Genomic DNA, 15,555 nt, shown 5'->3' on the forward strand with positions numbered 1-15,555 from the left:
CCTTTCCATAGCTGTTTTGATTTAGACTGGATATCAGAAAAAACTTTTACAATAAAGGTAGTGAAGCAGTGGAACAGTTTGCCCAGAGAAGTGGTGGATGCCCCGTCCCTGGAGACACTCCAGGTTAGGCTGGAGGGGCTCTGAGAACCTGACGGAGCTGTAGGTGTCCCTGTTCATTGCAGGGGAGTTGAACTGGATGGCCTTTATGGGTTTCTTTCAACTCAAGTAGTTCTATGATTCTATGCTGGCTTCCAGGTACACTGGAATGAAACACTCTGGCCTGCTTGTTCCAAAATCACAATAGCTTTCTATTTCTACAGTTTCATAATGCTAAGATCTTGTAATCCCAGAGAAGAAGGATTTTGGGGAAGCAAATTCTGGGATTTAGGTAATGTACACAAAAAAATGCTCAGCCAGAGGAGACAGCCTTTATCAATGCAATTGCAAGAATGCTGTAAATTATCTGGTATCTGATCTCAATAAGAAAAGCTACCTGGTGAGATCAAGTAAGGTTTTAGCAGATTCACTCTTATTTTCACCTGGACACAGAAAGTCATTGATGTCATACCTGTATTTGGATAGTGATTAGCTTTTCTCCATCTTACCTGGATGGGAGTTGACATCAACTCTTTGTCTGATTTGTTTTGGGCAGGGTGACAGGAACTGGGACTGGACTCTCCCATCATTCCACAGATATTTCTGCCCATTGTGGTACAGAAGAACATAGGGATTTTCTTGCAGGAGGTGCAGTGCTGTGTATCATGGAAGGAACAGGTAAGGCTCTGACCACCTCTTGTTATCTTCATATGTTCTCTTCATCTTCAAATGTGCGTGAATCCTTTTTGTCAGGAACTGGTGGGACAGACTAAACACTCCTTGTGCTTCTGTTCAGGTCATCCTTACCGCGCAATTGCTTTTGTTTTTCTATCAGATGTTTTTGCCAAAGGAGCTTTAATTTTACCAGGGCCTCATTAATTCACTGCAAACCTTCTAGAGGTGGTTTTGGGAGGTGCCAGTTCCTGTGTTCAGCAGGAAGTGGGGAGAACAGACGGCTTCCTTTTAAACATTTAAAACTTGCCACAGTGGCTCTGCAAATGCAAATGCTCATCTCTGCTGAGGAATAAGACTAAATAAGGCTCTAACTGACTCTAAGGTGTCCAACAGACTTCGAAACTGAGGGCAGATTGCCATGACTTCCCCTCACTAAGAGGGGGCTCAGATGTTTCTGTAGTGCCCCATTCTCTTCCCTGTAGGTGCTAGTAGAAATGGAGAATGGGAAAGAATGAGTCCACAATTTCCCACCCATTGCTGTCACAGCATGTCAGATGTGGGATGTGGATAAGAGGTTTTCATCTGTCATATCCCTGGTATGGCCTCCTCTTCCAAGGAGAAGAGCCCTACCTGTGGGTGATGTCGGTGCTACGTTACTGACAAAGACTTGTGTTGTCCCCATTTGAGCAAGTTTCCACATCCTGGAAGGTTTGTTTGACATGGATGGAAAGAAGGAGCTGCATTCATGGGTACCAAGTGCTTCAGCCAGGCTACAAAGCCCATGGTGGAAGAGCCACCTCTACCCTCTGCAGATAGCCAGAGGGTAGGATAAGGATAGAAGAGTCCCAGAAGAATTATTTAAAAAAAGAGAATGAGGTCACATTACTGAGGATGAGATCAAGGAATAAAATAAGCATGTAGGGCAGAAAGGTTGCTGTGCTAAATGAATTACAACCACTGAGGAGTGTTAGGAAACAAGGAGAAAGGTGCTATAAATACAGTAAAGACAGCAGTGGGCATAAACCCATTACCTAATGAGGAACAGGAGAGGTAGGAGATGACCTAGAGAAGACCGACATATTTAATGACTTTTGGCCTTAGTTTTTTTTTTTTCCAACAAAAAAAAGGAAAAAAGTTTCCTTGTGATTCTTTTGTGTTTTGTAAGACACAAGACTAAAGAAGAAAACAACAAGCAAGGGAGAACATACTTAAACATACTCTGTTGAATATATTCCACAGAGTACAAAGAAAGACAGGGTGCAGGGGTGCAGATAATATCTGTCTTCAGAGAACAGAGAAGGATGTAACTGGGGTTATGTAGAGCAATTATCCTCAGCACCCTATGGCAAAGGCATTGAAATAAAGAAAAAAAAAATATATATATATATATGCATCTGTACCTACCTATAGATCAATATGGTGATAACCCAGCTGTATTTACCATGGAGTAACTATTGGCATTATGCATCCCACTTTACATCAGAGAACAATGAGATTTTGCCGCCATAGTCTGTAAACAGCTTGAGTCCTGGGCTACCCTGTGCTATGTGTCTGCAACCAGGACCATCATTAGATCCTTAGATGGCCTCAACTGTATTCAGAGATGAGCAGCACTGGATGCAACCACGTGAAGGACCCTGCTGTGGGATGCTTCTAATCTGCTGCAAGCTGGGCGAGGGAGCAGCAGAGGACAGCTAAGTTGGATTTGTCTTGTTCTCAAGCACGGTAATTTTTCAAAATACAGAAAAAGTAAAGGAATGCTGAAAGCCACAGCTGACGGTGAGTGGCACATTGTAGTCAATATGAAGTGAGAAGGAACAAGGGAGAGAGGTAGCTCTGATAATAAAGGAGATAATAAAGAGAAAGGACGAGTGCTTTAGAATTCCCACTTGCAATGCTAGTCCTTTCTGCATTTGTGCTACTAATCCTACCATCAGCCTTCTATTGGATCTTAAAAATGTTCAGAACATTCTCAGATTTTATTCCAGAGACATGGTGCTTTTCAAGGATTACGCAACTGGAGACACCCCAGAAAGACAAAATTCTGCTCATTTAATCCTATGTAGAATTGAAGTGCTCATGACACACTGTGCACATGACAGCATATACGAGTTTCACGTGTTGTAAAAGCTTTGGTGTACTGATCACAACCTGATGTATTCAGCTTACGGGCTGGTGTTACTTTACTATTTATGTGGTATAAGAAAGCGAAAAGAGAGAGGCAAGCCTCCAAGGGCAGTGACCCTTTCTTTATTTAAACCTGAACAGAAGGAGGGTCTTCTCTTCCAAGAACTCATTTTTTCTTCTTGCCACACAATAAGGGCTGGAAAAGAATGAGTCCTTGGATCTAACAAGGCTGATCATCAAGGAGAGCTTTCTGAATCTCAGGGCTGTGAAAAAGATTTAGTGCTTTGCTGAGCCAACCTTTGGAAGTAGAAGTTATGAAAGTCCAGTTTAAAGGCTGATTTTAAAACTAATTCCACAGAGATGCTTTCTGTTCTTCCCAAACCAGCAATGCACAAACCACTCTATGCATTCATCTCCTGAGGAGCCAAATAATGACCAATATTTCCCATATGATTGCAGCAGATGCCTTCAGTGGTCAGTGGTGGGCCTAATGTTAATGTTTAACATTGAACAGAGGAGATATACAATGGCACTAAATTATGGTCATTATAACACTAGGGTTAAAATGAATGTTGCTGTAGAGAGGTCCTGCTGGGAATTATTCTCTTAGGAGAGTGCTAAGTAGAACAGTTTGCCAGAAAGGGCAGCATTAAGAAATATAAATAACTGCATACAGGAGGACAGGATGTGCTTTCATAGGAAAAAGCAGTGAAAAGATAGGACATACAATTTGCATGAGAATAAGTTCCATTAGGCTTAGTGATTGTATTTACTGGTTTTAATTTTTAAAGTTTACAATTTTTAAAGTTCACCTTCTGCCAATATCCTGATTCCTATTGATCCCTCTGGAAGAAACAAAATGATATTGGTTGACGTTAGGCTATAGCAGTGTTTGTACAATCAATGAATATACAGATGGTATAGTATATCCAGGAGCTTGGCTGATGTAATTATTATATTGGAGTAGGAAGAGAAAGACACTCACCCTATCCTGGGCTCACAAAATAGACTCCAGTGGAGCAGATCTCCAGAAGAGATCCTTCCCCACTGGCAGTCAGCTCTTAAATGGGTCTAGGAGAGTGGAGCCAGGCTCCACCCCTTCCTGCAGCACAGGTGAATTGCATTCACCTGTGTTCCCAGGTGGCTGACTCATTGTTCGCCTCAGGTGATCAATCAGAGGTTCAGGCCGTGATTTAGCAGCCCCATACAAGTGTTTGTATTCTTGTCTGTCCCGTGAAAGTGGACACCACAATAGGATGCCAAGCATGTTGCAAGCTGCACCAGAATGATGTAGCACTGGTGCTAACACTGTAGGAAGATGCCCAGTAGATTGGGCCCTCTTTGATGTGGGCCATGCTAAATGGTGGCCCACTGTCATAGCATTGATGAACCCCAAATACTCTTCTCTTCTTTGTATTTTTCTTCTGTCTAGCTATACCTCACCACTCAGAGAGTTGGTGTAGTCATCATCCCTGGAGATTTTCAAGAAAAGGATAGATATCAAACCGAGTGACATGGTTTAGTGGGCATGGTGATGATGATTTGATGGTTGGACTAAATGGTCTTAATGGTCTTCTCCAACCTTAATGATTCTATGATTCTGTACTTCATGTCTCATCTTCCCACTTCCATGTGGTGTCTCTAACTTCACTCCATGAAGAGAAAGGATGAAGCTGATCCCATGTAGGAGCAATCTTCACTCTGATGCTTGGTGTCCACTGACCCCAAAAGCCAAGGGCAGGAACCTGGTTTCACATCCTTCTAGGCCCTCTTAACAGCACAGCTCCTCCCATTGCTACTTGCATAGAGATTAAGCAAAGCAGGGGGTCTATAGGAGCTGTCAGCACTGTATATACATAGACACTAATGATGTCAGATGGGCATTGGGAAGCAGTTTTGGTAAAGGCTGGAATAACACACACCTCCTAAGAGAGGTCAGCAGTACATGGGGCTTGACCTCACATTCCTTGTGCATCCCCAACCCCCACTGAAGTCAATCAGACCTATTCTGTGGCACCATTAACTTAGAAGATTTATGTGCTTTGGACAGTGGGAGGAGAACTTGATTTCATTTCCAGCATAGTTTTTGCTTTCCTACCCACACTCATGTTAATGCCAACAGACGTGAACTCAGCTCAAGTAGCCAGGGAAACAGTGGAACCCTGACTGTTCCCAAGCAGATGTGAACCACTGGCTTATTATTTAACTAAGTTGTTGACAACTAATGGTCTAATTGGGGGAGCAATTGATTTTGGATGACATTTTAAAACTGCAAACTTGGCTTAACAATTCATAGCTCCACTGATGGTTTATTGCTTTGGCAGAATTAAATGGATTGATTGGTCATAAACTTCCATTGGTTTCTTGTTACCATGAACCATGTTTAATGCTTTTTATTGATCTCTCATTTTCTGAAAATATAAGTGTTCTTCAAAACAGAAAGCTCTACAGCCTGGATGTTATAAAGAAAGGTGTTCTGTAGTGCACACATGCAATTACAATTACAAGAAATGCTGGTTCTCATTACTCTGAACCTATGTTTGAATAATGCTATTTTAGATTATACTAAATTTATGCAGTTTATTGAGCTGAGTACTCTTCACTCCCCTTGCAGCAGGAACAACAGGCATTTAGCACTGAATGAGCATGAGCTTGCACTTTTAATCCAGGAGTTATTTGGAGGGAGTTGAATCTGCCTGAAAGACATGAAACAAGGGTGTGAGCGTGAGAACTGACTGTCATGTGAGAGGTGCAGAAAGGCATCCCAGCACAGCCTGTGGTGTAAATCCTCATTTCCTCAACCCAGACAGATGCAAAGGCAACCTGTCTTCGCATTGACTTAAGTGCATTTCCAACTAAGCCCTTTATTTTAGAAAAGGTAGGATTTTTGGCAACAGGAAGACGAACTAAAAGAAAAGTCTTCTCTGTGACTAAAGAAAGTCATCCAGCTTTGCTTCATGAGCTCTTCTCTTCTGCAGAATAAGGACAATAAAACCTGGCTGCTTCAACACGTTGTGAGGATTAATGGATTAAGCAGGTTTGATCCTGCATAAATTGAAGGTGGTTGTTTGTCAGATGTGTTGAACATGGCAACTTGATGTGTTAGTAAATATCCAGTAATTAATTCTTAATTATCATTCTGAAATCATTTTAAGGATCTCCCAGGGTTCACCGCACAATCCCTGAGGCTGGGCAGATAAAGAGGAGCAGAACACATGCAACCCATCCATTCTGTTATGTGAAAACAGTTGACACTACAAACCTTTGGTTGTGTGAAATCATTTTCACCACTTCGCATCTGTTGTAAAGTCTCTAGCAAAGGACCTTGCAGTGTTTCCTATTTCAGAGCATCTCCTGGACAATGGCTGGGTCCTTCCTTAGTGGCTCCCAAAACAACTACAAAATAGTCATCTGCCCAGAGCAACCCAGTGGGATATAGGCACGGAAGAAGGGAAGGTCACCCACCACAAGGCAGCAAGGCTGCATGTCAAACACACAGCATGAGACTTTACATCTTGAAACCCAAACGCACAACGTAAGGAGAAATTAGGCAGATTAGGAATGAAATGGGCTGGATTTGAGGTTGAATATTAGGAGAAACTTCTCTGAAAGAGTAGTAATACATTGGAAGAGGCTGCCCAGGGAGGTGGTGGAGTCATCATCCCTGGAGGTGTTCAAGATCTGGCACTGAGGGACATGGTTAGTGGGGAAATATTGGTGGGAAGTAGATGCTTGGACTAGATGATTTTGGAGGTTGTTTCCAACCTTAATGATTTTATGATTCTATGAACTAACTCAGAGCCAGCATGATCTTCTGTCATAGAGAATGCATTGGAAAGAATACTGTGAAAAATGTGCCTCTGCATAACATTTTTCCTAGCAAATCCTGTTCCAATAGTGACTCCAGAATGCTGATTTCCTGGGAGTTTTATCTCAATTCATAATCAGCTCCAGAACCTGCTACATAGCCCAAAATCAGAGCACCTACCAAAGCACTAAGTTATCCAGAGGCACACCAGATGTTCACTGCAACACAGAACTGTATCAAACAGAGCATGGCAGGCCAACAATTATTGGTATAACTTGTATAGCTGTCCCAAGTTTCTGTACATTTTCATTTTAAAGTACCTGGCATCATTGAGGCAGGATGTTTTAGCTGAACAATTATACAATTCAAGTGCAAAAGCAAGAGGGCCTGCTAAAGTGAGGGCTTTGATTTGAAGTTTATTAGAAAAAGAGCCAAGTCTATAGGATCTGAGGATACACTCCTGAAAAATTGGTTTAGTGTGCAGAGCACATGAGAAGAAACAATAAAATTAATGAGGCTTTACAGAGATCTCAGCAAATCCTATATTATCTTGTTTTAGAAGGCATTTTTCTGTGGAAAAGAGAGAACATTTACACAGTGCTGTGCCTTTCTAGTTTGGATAATCCTAGCCACCCTTCTGTTCAGAAAAAAAATATAGGAGAACCAGTTAAAAGGAAGGCAAAAAGGACAGAGAAGAATGGAACAACTTACATGCATAAGCTGTGACCCTGCAGCTTAGAAGTGAGATGGCTGAAGGTAGTACATAAAGACATAGAAAATCTTGAACAGTAAAGAAAAGGTGAATACAACCCAAAAACTCAAGGGCACTCAGCCAAACTGTCAGGTTTTAAAATAAATTATACCAAAGCACTAATTTTTCACCCAGTGGAATTGTTGAAATCTTTGCTAGGGATGATATGGAGGCCGAAATTATAAATTAGTTCAAAAAGGCATTTTCAAGGATGAAGAGACCATGAGCCATTATTAAATGTAATGTTCTTCATCTGTGCAAATCCCTGGATGACTGCTGGCTGGGAGGGTACATCATAGAAGTTCTTTGCCCTACATGTGCTTTATGTTGTTCCCATAAGGCACTGATACCGGTGAGCACAGAGCTAAGTGAGGCATTGCCCTGGCTTACGGTGGTCTCCTTTAGTCTTGTTCCATATTTTTGCCCAGAATTTTCTGTACAGAGATAGAAATGAGTAACTATATGTAATTTAATCTAAAAATATCGCAGTACTTCCTGAAACAAAATTTTAACTACTTTAGACCAACTTCTTCTATACCCAGACATTTAGGATTGATTTCACATCTTTAGCAGAATCTGTGCTCCCGTATCTCATTGGCAGTGCCCTTCCTTGCCTCCTAAAAAGAGGTGCAAAATTAAGATCCCTTTACAGTTCTTTCCCTTGATAGAACTGAATGTTATTGTAACAATGTCTCTGAGCTATCACCTGTTGTTACCAGGAGGATTTTCACACGCACTGCTCCATTCTGCTGCTGTCTCCTTGGGATTTTAAGCCATGAAGACCAACTCAAAACAATACCTCTTTTTCTGGAGATTTGAAAGCTTTAATGAATGGAACAAATTCTTGTCTTGTGCAACTGATGGAGCTCCATTGCCTGCAGGAAAGTTATAGCACTTTATAAACTGTTTCCAGGTACCTACATTCATGACTCTTTGCATTCACCTCAAGCATTTCCTGGAGTTCCTGTGTGCAAATGTAGGCAACATCTGTTGCAAAAGTGAAACAGCTTTGGTTTAACATGTTTACCAATGGAAACCTGCTTTTGAATGGTGGAGGCAGGTAACCTTTTCTTCTTCTGCCGATTATCTTAAATGAGATGAGAGATGGCTTTTCTTCTGCTGTTTCATTCATTTGTTCTCTGACCCTTTGAAGTTATACTTCTTTATGTTTTCCAGAGCTGCGTTCTCCTGGAGCTGGTTCTGATATCCAAGGCACTTGCAAAGTTTTTCTTTTTCCTTCCCTTTACTGACGAATTCTAGATAGACTGTTGAAACCAAGGCTCTTTGAAGCAAAGGATTTAGCAAGGTTCAAATAGGAATTGGACATTTTAAATTGATAGTAAGTGCACAGGGAACTATAATTCTAAAGCTAACAAAACTGGAGATTTGGAAATATTATCAAAACTCATTCTTTAGGTTTTAAGTCTTTAAGTATAAAGATTTAGGATGAAATTGTCCTGGCAGGGAGATTATCCCACAGCTGCATGGATTTCTGATGCTGGCTTATATGTTAAAAAATGTCTTGCATGCATGGATGCGCATTAGGACTGATCCAGGATGTCCCTGTTGGCTACTGCCTGATTCACTATTTTAAGTCTCTCTCTAGGAGCTAGTGGAAAATCACTGTGGGACTTTCTTCTAATCTGAGACAGACCTCTCTTTTTAAAGAAATGCTTCAAGATTTTGTAGATGGGATTTAATCTTTTTTACATCTTTCAAGGTTACTAAATCTCTGGTAGAACAGACACCAGACAATTTATTACAGCATGGTCTCAGTAAAAATCTTTCCTACCTGGAGTCATAATAGAACTTGTTTATCTTTTGTAAAAGCCAGTACAAGCTGATCAGAGGTAGTTAAAACTGAGATCCAAGAACTAGATAGTGTTGATCTGTATAGGATAAGGGGCAATGTGAGTGAAAGATCAAGCACTATTTTTTTCATGTTAGGATGCCTCCTTTTTATCCAGCTCTTCCTTAACGATGCTCACCCTTTCTTTCTCACACTTCAAAAAAACGATGATTAACAAGGGATACTGCAGAATCTCCATCACTGCATGTTTTATAGAACAGAGATGGAAGTCTTTTAAGATACAATTTTTACACATTCTAATAAAAATTTCAGTAAAGTAAGGGGTGACATGGTAAAGGCAGTAGGTGTGGATAACGTGTATTTCTGATATTTTCTTGAATTAACTGTGTAATCCTAAGCGAGGTCAGTGCAATCTGTGTGCCTCACCTCCCTAGCCATCAGGTGAGTGACCTTGCTGAAGTTTCAGCCTTCCTAGCTCTGTGTGGAGGTATTTACTGTGTACAGGACTCACTGCCAAGGCTTCTGGCACATGCTAAAAAGGTTGGTTGGGACTTTCATCTCAGTAATAGATTCTCTGCTTCTTTGCTAAAGCCCTGAAACTGCTGCCAACAACTCAGAAACCATCCCAGCAAAGCAAAGATTTGCTGGAAAGGGAAGGGAAAAGGAAAAAAAAAAGGGGGGGGAAAAAATATGTATATTTTTAAAAAGCTTTGGTTTAGCATAAAATGTGTTGTCTCTGGAGGATTTCTCTCCAAAATCCCATTCCACTGTACTGTACCTACTTTTCTGGTGTAGGAGCATTAAGTGTTTCGTTCACGTTTGTAAAATCTTCCCAATAACTGGATTTCACAACGAGCTTCTGTCAGTGTTCTCTCTACTTTTCCTCTACCAGCAGCAGATGTTGCAGTAAGTTTTGTTAGACTGCAGTCGCATGCCATGGTCCTAAACTGGTAAAATGTTATTATTAGATTGCAGTTGCATGATTAGTAACAGATTCTAAGCCAGCAAAATGTCTCTTTGGGATGCCCTCTGGCAGTGTTCACCATTGAACACTCTGTTAGCTCCATCCCACATTGGGGCTGCACTGGAGAGAAGCAGCTCCACGTTGTACAGATGCAGCAGAGGGCTTTTGAGGTTTTCATGGAATGGAAAAATGTGCCTAAAAACAAGAGGTTTCCAACAGACTGTGGGTGTCCTAGGGTGAAACACCTTGGGCAGACCATGAGCTCCATCCTAAACACTGAATCTTTTTTTTGCTGAGACTCATCTGCTGTGGCAAACAGGAATGAGCATATTCTGATGGAAAGGATTTCACTGATAAATTCCTGATGTATAATCACAACTTCTGTTCTACTTTTTTAAAAAGCTGGGGAGATTTTTTTAGTGCAGCTAAAAAATCATATTTACATGGCCACCATCATCAAGTCGTTTGCGTTTTGAGCTATGTAAAGGACTCATTCATCTTTGACTTGAAAATTTCCTTGCTTCTATTCACTGAATTTTGCCCAGGCAGAGATTCTGGTGCCATGGGACTTGTCTTGTAATTCCTTAATGTGCTTATGTGCTACCAGGTCATATCCTACTCCTTATTGTTCTTTACCTGTATAACAATTACATATTTTTGCCACAGGAGCTTTTCATGTAAGTCTTGCCAGTCCTCTCTCCCCTGCATGAACAGCTTCCTGCTGCACACTGCTAGAAACTTTCCTGCTCAAGGCTGATGTAAGGAAAACACACCACATGCTCATGCCCAAGGCCACTGCTCCAGCACTCATGCGGCTGTATCACCATTCAGATATAATTTATTACGAAAAACAAACATCTAAGACCTAGCTTGTTTGCAAAGAAAGTCTTGAAGTATAAATGCTCCAAATTTACTCTCATTAAATTTGATCTGTTTCTTCATTGTTGGGGATAGACTTGGTCTTGGAGGCTTGGTGCCTATCATCTCTGTATGGTCAATGCTGTCAGATGCCTGGTCAGGTCTCTGCTGCCTCCCCTGCCCTGTGTTCATTCTGAGCCTCATTTTAGAATCTCCAACCACTTGCTTTTATCTGAAACATGAACCCTCATCAGGCTTCTCAGAATAATTTCCATGGGAAATATTTGTCTCACAATGGAGTCCTTTCCCATAGTTTTGGGAGCAGAGGGGCAATTTTTTTTCTCATAAATGGGACTATGCACCATTGTGCATACTGTAAACCTCTGTCAGAGGCCTGAAGGAGGACTGGTTGCCTCCAGCTAACAATACCAGTGGGCTAATTGGTAGAAATAATTATCCCAAACACTGGAAAAACTCAATTAAAAGCAAAATACATTAAAATATTGTTCCCAGATACCTTATCTTCATTATAAGAGACCACCCATGTGGGTCCAGTCCTCCCACTGTTACATAGAGGTATTATTATTATTAAAAATAGCGAATTTCAGTCAGGATATGGAGGAAGGCAAATAGAAGCTTTGGGAGAGACACAAATCACGCTGTCATTCTGCACTGAAGAGACAGTGCTTGAGGAGTAACAAGCCATTAGTGAAAGCCAAGTGCCTGGACTACTTCTTTTTTTTTTTCTTTTTTTTTTAAATAATGTGTGGTCCAAAGCCATTGTATTAAATGCAAATGGGGAGGGAAATTATATTCCATATACTCTACCCTGCATTGTAGTCTGGCAGACAGCTGGTTGTGGAACACAGCCTGAACCACCTCTCTGGCGGCACATGCCATCTTCACTGAGGTCAGTATTATTTCTTGTCCTGACAAAGATTCTCTGCTCAAAAGACTTTAATTTTTTTTGTCTGCTTCAAGCAACAGCGGGGGGTATGAGCGGGGCATTTTTCTCAAGTGATGAAGCCCGTTCCCACGGCTTTGGAAAGAAAGATGGAGGGAACAGAGGAGTCGGATATGTGGAGAGAGCCGTGCTTTGGCAGGAAGTTTTGGGTGATGGCACAGAATTTAAGTTTAAAGCAGATACACTGTTCAAGAGCCAAGAGGCAACTTTCTCTGCAACAAATCTGCAATCAGCAATTTGCTCTGAGATGCAGCAGAGGGATTATTTCTGTAATGTTCCATGCAATGTGCAAGGAAAGAGGCACAATGCAATCCCAACTCATCCTCCTTTTGCTGGTCCAGCAGCATCCCTGACTCTGACAACTCTGTAACTACCCTTAGGAAAGCTGTTTGGGAGCATGGAGTGTGAGCTCACTGTTGCTGCTTGGTCATGCTGTTGTGCCTGGAGGCCCTGGCTGAGGTCAGAGCTCCCACTGGGCGCACTTATCTGCAGAGCTGCAGCCAGATGAAATCCAGCCCAAACAGCTAACTAGCTTGGACAGTACTAGCATGGGAGAAAGGCAATGTTCACTCTTTATAGAGGGGGCATTTGTAGCACAGAGGTTTTCCCAGGAAAAAACTCCCCCTCCCTTCCCATTCCCATTCCCATTCCTGTTCCCCTTCTTTCCCCTCTCTTGAGAAACAAGTAGAAATTTAAGAATAAAACATTAATTCCTCATGCCTAAATTTTTGCTGGATCCACAGTTTGGATTGCCACCTTTGCAGGTAGAATACCTATACTCATGTAATTGCCTTACACTGTGACCAGCGATGATATATTGTTGCTTCAGTATGGAACAGAGTTGTTGAAAGATGTTTTACAGCTTAGAAACAGGGAAATTCTTCTCCTTTTCCTCCCCACATATATGCCACAATGTGAGCAAATATGACAAAGTGCAACTATATGGCACAAGCTGAAACTGAAATCTGTCTGGTGTACTCCCTTGGGACTGAATCTGACAAGGCCTTACTATTTCAGGAGCACTAAAATGAAACAGTAATATACTACTGAGCTTCATCCAAGATCATTTTTATTATACAAACCATTTTCATCTCCTGCCTATGCCTCTTCCCATCCAAATATGGTCAGAATAAACAAAACAAACCCACAGACTTTGCTGCTCTGCTCAAAGAATACAGCAGCTATCCAGTGCATTCATGGAGAAAGCAAGGTATCTCATCTCTGTATAGGAACTTTTATCTATAGTTCTCAGCCTGCTTCATAAAGGAGAGAAGAGCACTTTTACTCACGTGGAAGTAAGATGATCAAAAAGTAAACTCAAATTCTTTGAATATTGACTCCAGGAAGGAAGGATGTAGCTCAAAGGAGAATGCGAAGGTATGTATTCATATATGTAAAGAGATGGGATCTTTAACAGACACAGCCTGGCTTCTCACTGAGTGCAAGACACTGCAACTTCACTTTCCTAGCTACTCCCTGTTCACCCAGAGACTTGGTTTCAGTACGATGGTAGGCATGCCAGTGGGGTTCAAGCACATCTCCATCCCTGTTGAACTCAGTGGGAAGCTTTCCCAGCAGACCAGTCATTAGCTGTAGAACAACCCCTAGCTTGCCCTGGAGACCACCACCGAAACTTCCAAATTTAGGGGAGCTTCTTGTTCCTTCTTGACCCTTTTGTAGGACAGCTTTCCTGAGATCCAAGTGGTTGGAGCCAGCTGAGATGGTGACTTTACAGTGAAAGGACAAATATGCTCACGAGTTCTCACAGTGGCTGATGAGTCTCATAAATAAATAGGACACAACTAGCAGCAATATTATGTAGACATGCATTGTAGTCATTTTAGTTGGATGAGCTCATTCAGAACCATGAAACAAAGTTTTATAATTGCCTTGAGGCCATTGTGGGTGCCTTTTAGAGTAAATGATATTAATGATGTTATTCAAAAATATTAATGCCATCATATCACAGAGTCCCTCATGGCTCCAAAGAGCACATCTGTTAATGAACTTACTTATGATTAAAACATGCTGAGCAAAACAATAGATAATTGAGCAATGGAAAAAAAGAAAAGTACAGAGGAAGATTTTATCTTCTATGAAAGCAGATTTATACAATTTAGTCTGTGACTAAAATTGACTCTGAGGTGCATAGGATCATGTTTGCAATCAGAAAATGTCATCGCCTCTTGGACAGGACACAGGAATAGGACACTGCGGGCTTCTTGCCATCTAAATTAACTGCTGCACGACTGGCATAGAAGAGCTTCTGCATTATCTATGCCATCCCATCAACACTGACAAGCCCATGGAGGGCTACTGAAGCTAAAGGTCTGAGACAAAGCATGCAAAATTTCAAATGTCTTAGACAACATCCACAGTGAGAAATCCAGGGGGTGGTATACTGAAGGCAAATCAGGGTGTTGTAGGACATTTGTGAGGCAGGATAAGCACTGGTGTGCCTCCATGGAGGAAAGCAGGGTTAGAGCTCTTCAGAGCCCATCTGGGGAACTGGTCCCAAGGAGCTCAGGGCCATGACTCTGGGTCCTGAGGGACCTGCTGCAGGTTGCCATTAAGTGTTTGAGATTAGCAAAAGGAATCTTGCAGGCAAAATCTTTACCAGTGTCCCCATGATGGGAAGGATACCTGTTTCCACCTGAGCTGTTGGATCACAGAACTTGAAGAGACCTGGGTTTTGTTTGGATTTGAGTCCATTGTGTTGTTCTACACTTATGGTGTTATGTATGTAAAGGGTGTACGCTGTGGCCTTGTAATGGACCCCCCCAGTCTGATCAGATGAGGCTGTTGGGTGGCCTGAGTTTATGCAACCTGCTTTTCTAGGCAAGAATTTTTCTGGGATCTTTCAGCTCTGTTTGTGAGTAACAGTCTGGCAAGATCTCCACTTCAACTAGCTGCCTGAATAAGCAATTGAAGATTTCACTGAAAACTTCTGAAATCTTCAGACCTGTCCTAACCTGCAGCTTCTCAAGTGGTTTCTATTATTTCAAGAGCCATGTGGCTGTACTGAAAGTTTTATTTCACTTCCTCAGGCTTAATTCCCAAAAGTCAGCAGAGGCACCTTGATCAAAGCGTAGCTCTGGCCTCTGGGAACCTACTGCTGGGATGTGCAGCCCTCTGCCTTGCCCAGCCCCAGGGCCAGGGGTGGGATGTCTGTGTCTGGGGGTGTCCGTCTCTGCAGTGGGAACAGTGTTTCTTGGGAATAGAGCAGGAATGCCCGTCCCCACACTTCTTGCTGGCTCTGTCTGTGCCATCAGCCCTCAACTGGGCATGTGTTTCAGCCCTACTTTGGCACCATGGTGGCACCAATGGAGCAGTTGATGTGATCTCATCCTGGACACGATCTTTTTCCTCCTGCTGGAAAAAGAACGCCTAGGCTATTTGGGAGAGGAAGCTCACAGTGTCATGCAAGTTTATATCAAACAATTGTTGTACAAAAGGAGCTGGAAAAACAATTTTTTTAAGCACCACTGTACCATTTCCTTTT

General features: G+C 41.9%; 1 long non-coding RNA gene across 7 annotated transcripts in view; it reads left to right on the forward strand.

Moving 5' to 3' along the window:
- The window catches only part of LOC104910907, a 38,623-nt gene extending 36,738 nt beyond the window's left edge, over nt 1-1,885 (forward strand). For 5 of the 7 annotated variants that reach the window (XR_004159719.1, XR_004159724.1, XR_004159725.1 and 2 more), the window contains one exon: nt 653-1,885. This is a non-coding gene — a long non-coding RNA (uncharacterized LOC104910907). The remainder of the gene's footprint in view (nt 1-652) is intronic. The other 2 variants (XR_004159720.1, XR_004159723.1) reach the window with 2 other exon arrangements.
- Nucleotides 1,886-15,555: the final 13,670 nt, after the last annotated feature.

The sequence above is a fragment of the Meleagris gallopavo genome, chromosome 4 (assembly GCF_000146605.3).
Source record: "Meleagris gallopavo isolate NT-WF06-2002-E0010 breed Aviagen turkey brand Nicholas breeding stock chromosome 4, Turkey_5.1, whole genome shotgun sequence".
Taxonomy (NCBI): domain Eukaryota; kingdom Metazoa; phylum Chordata; class Aves; order Galliformes; family Phasianidae; genus Meleagris; species Meleagris gallopavo.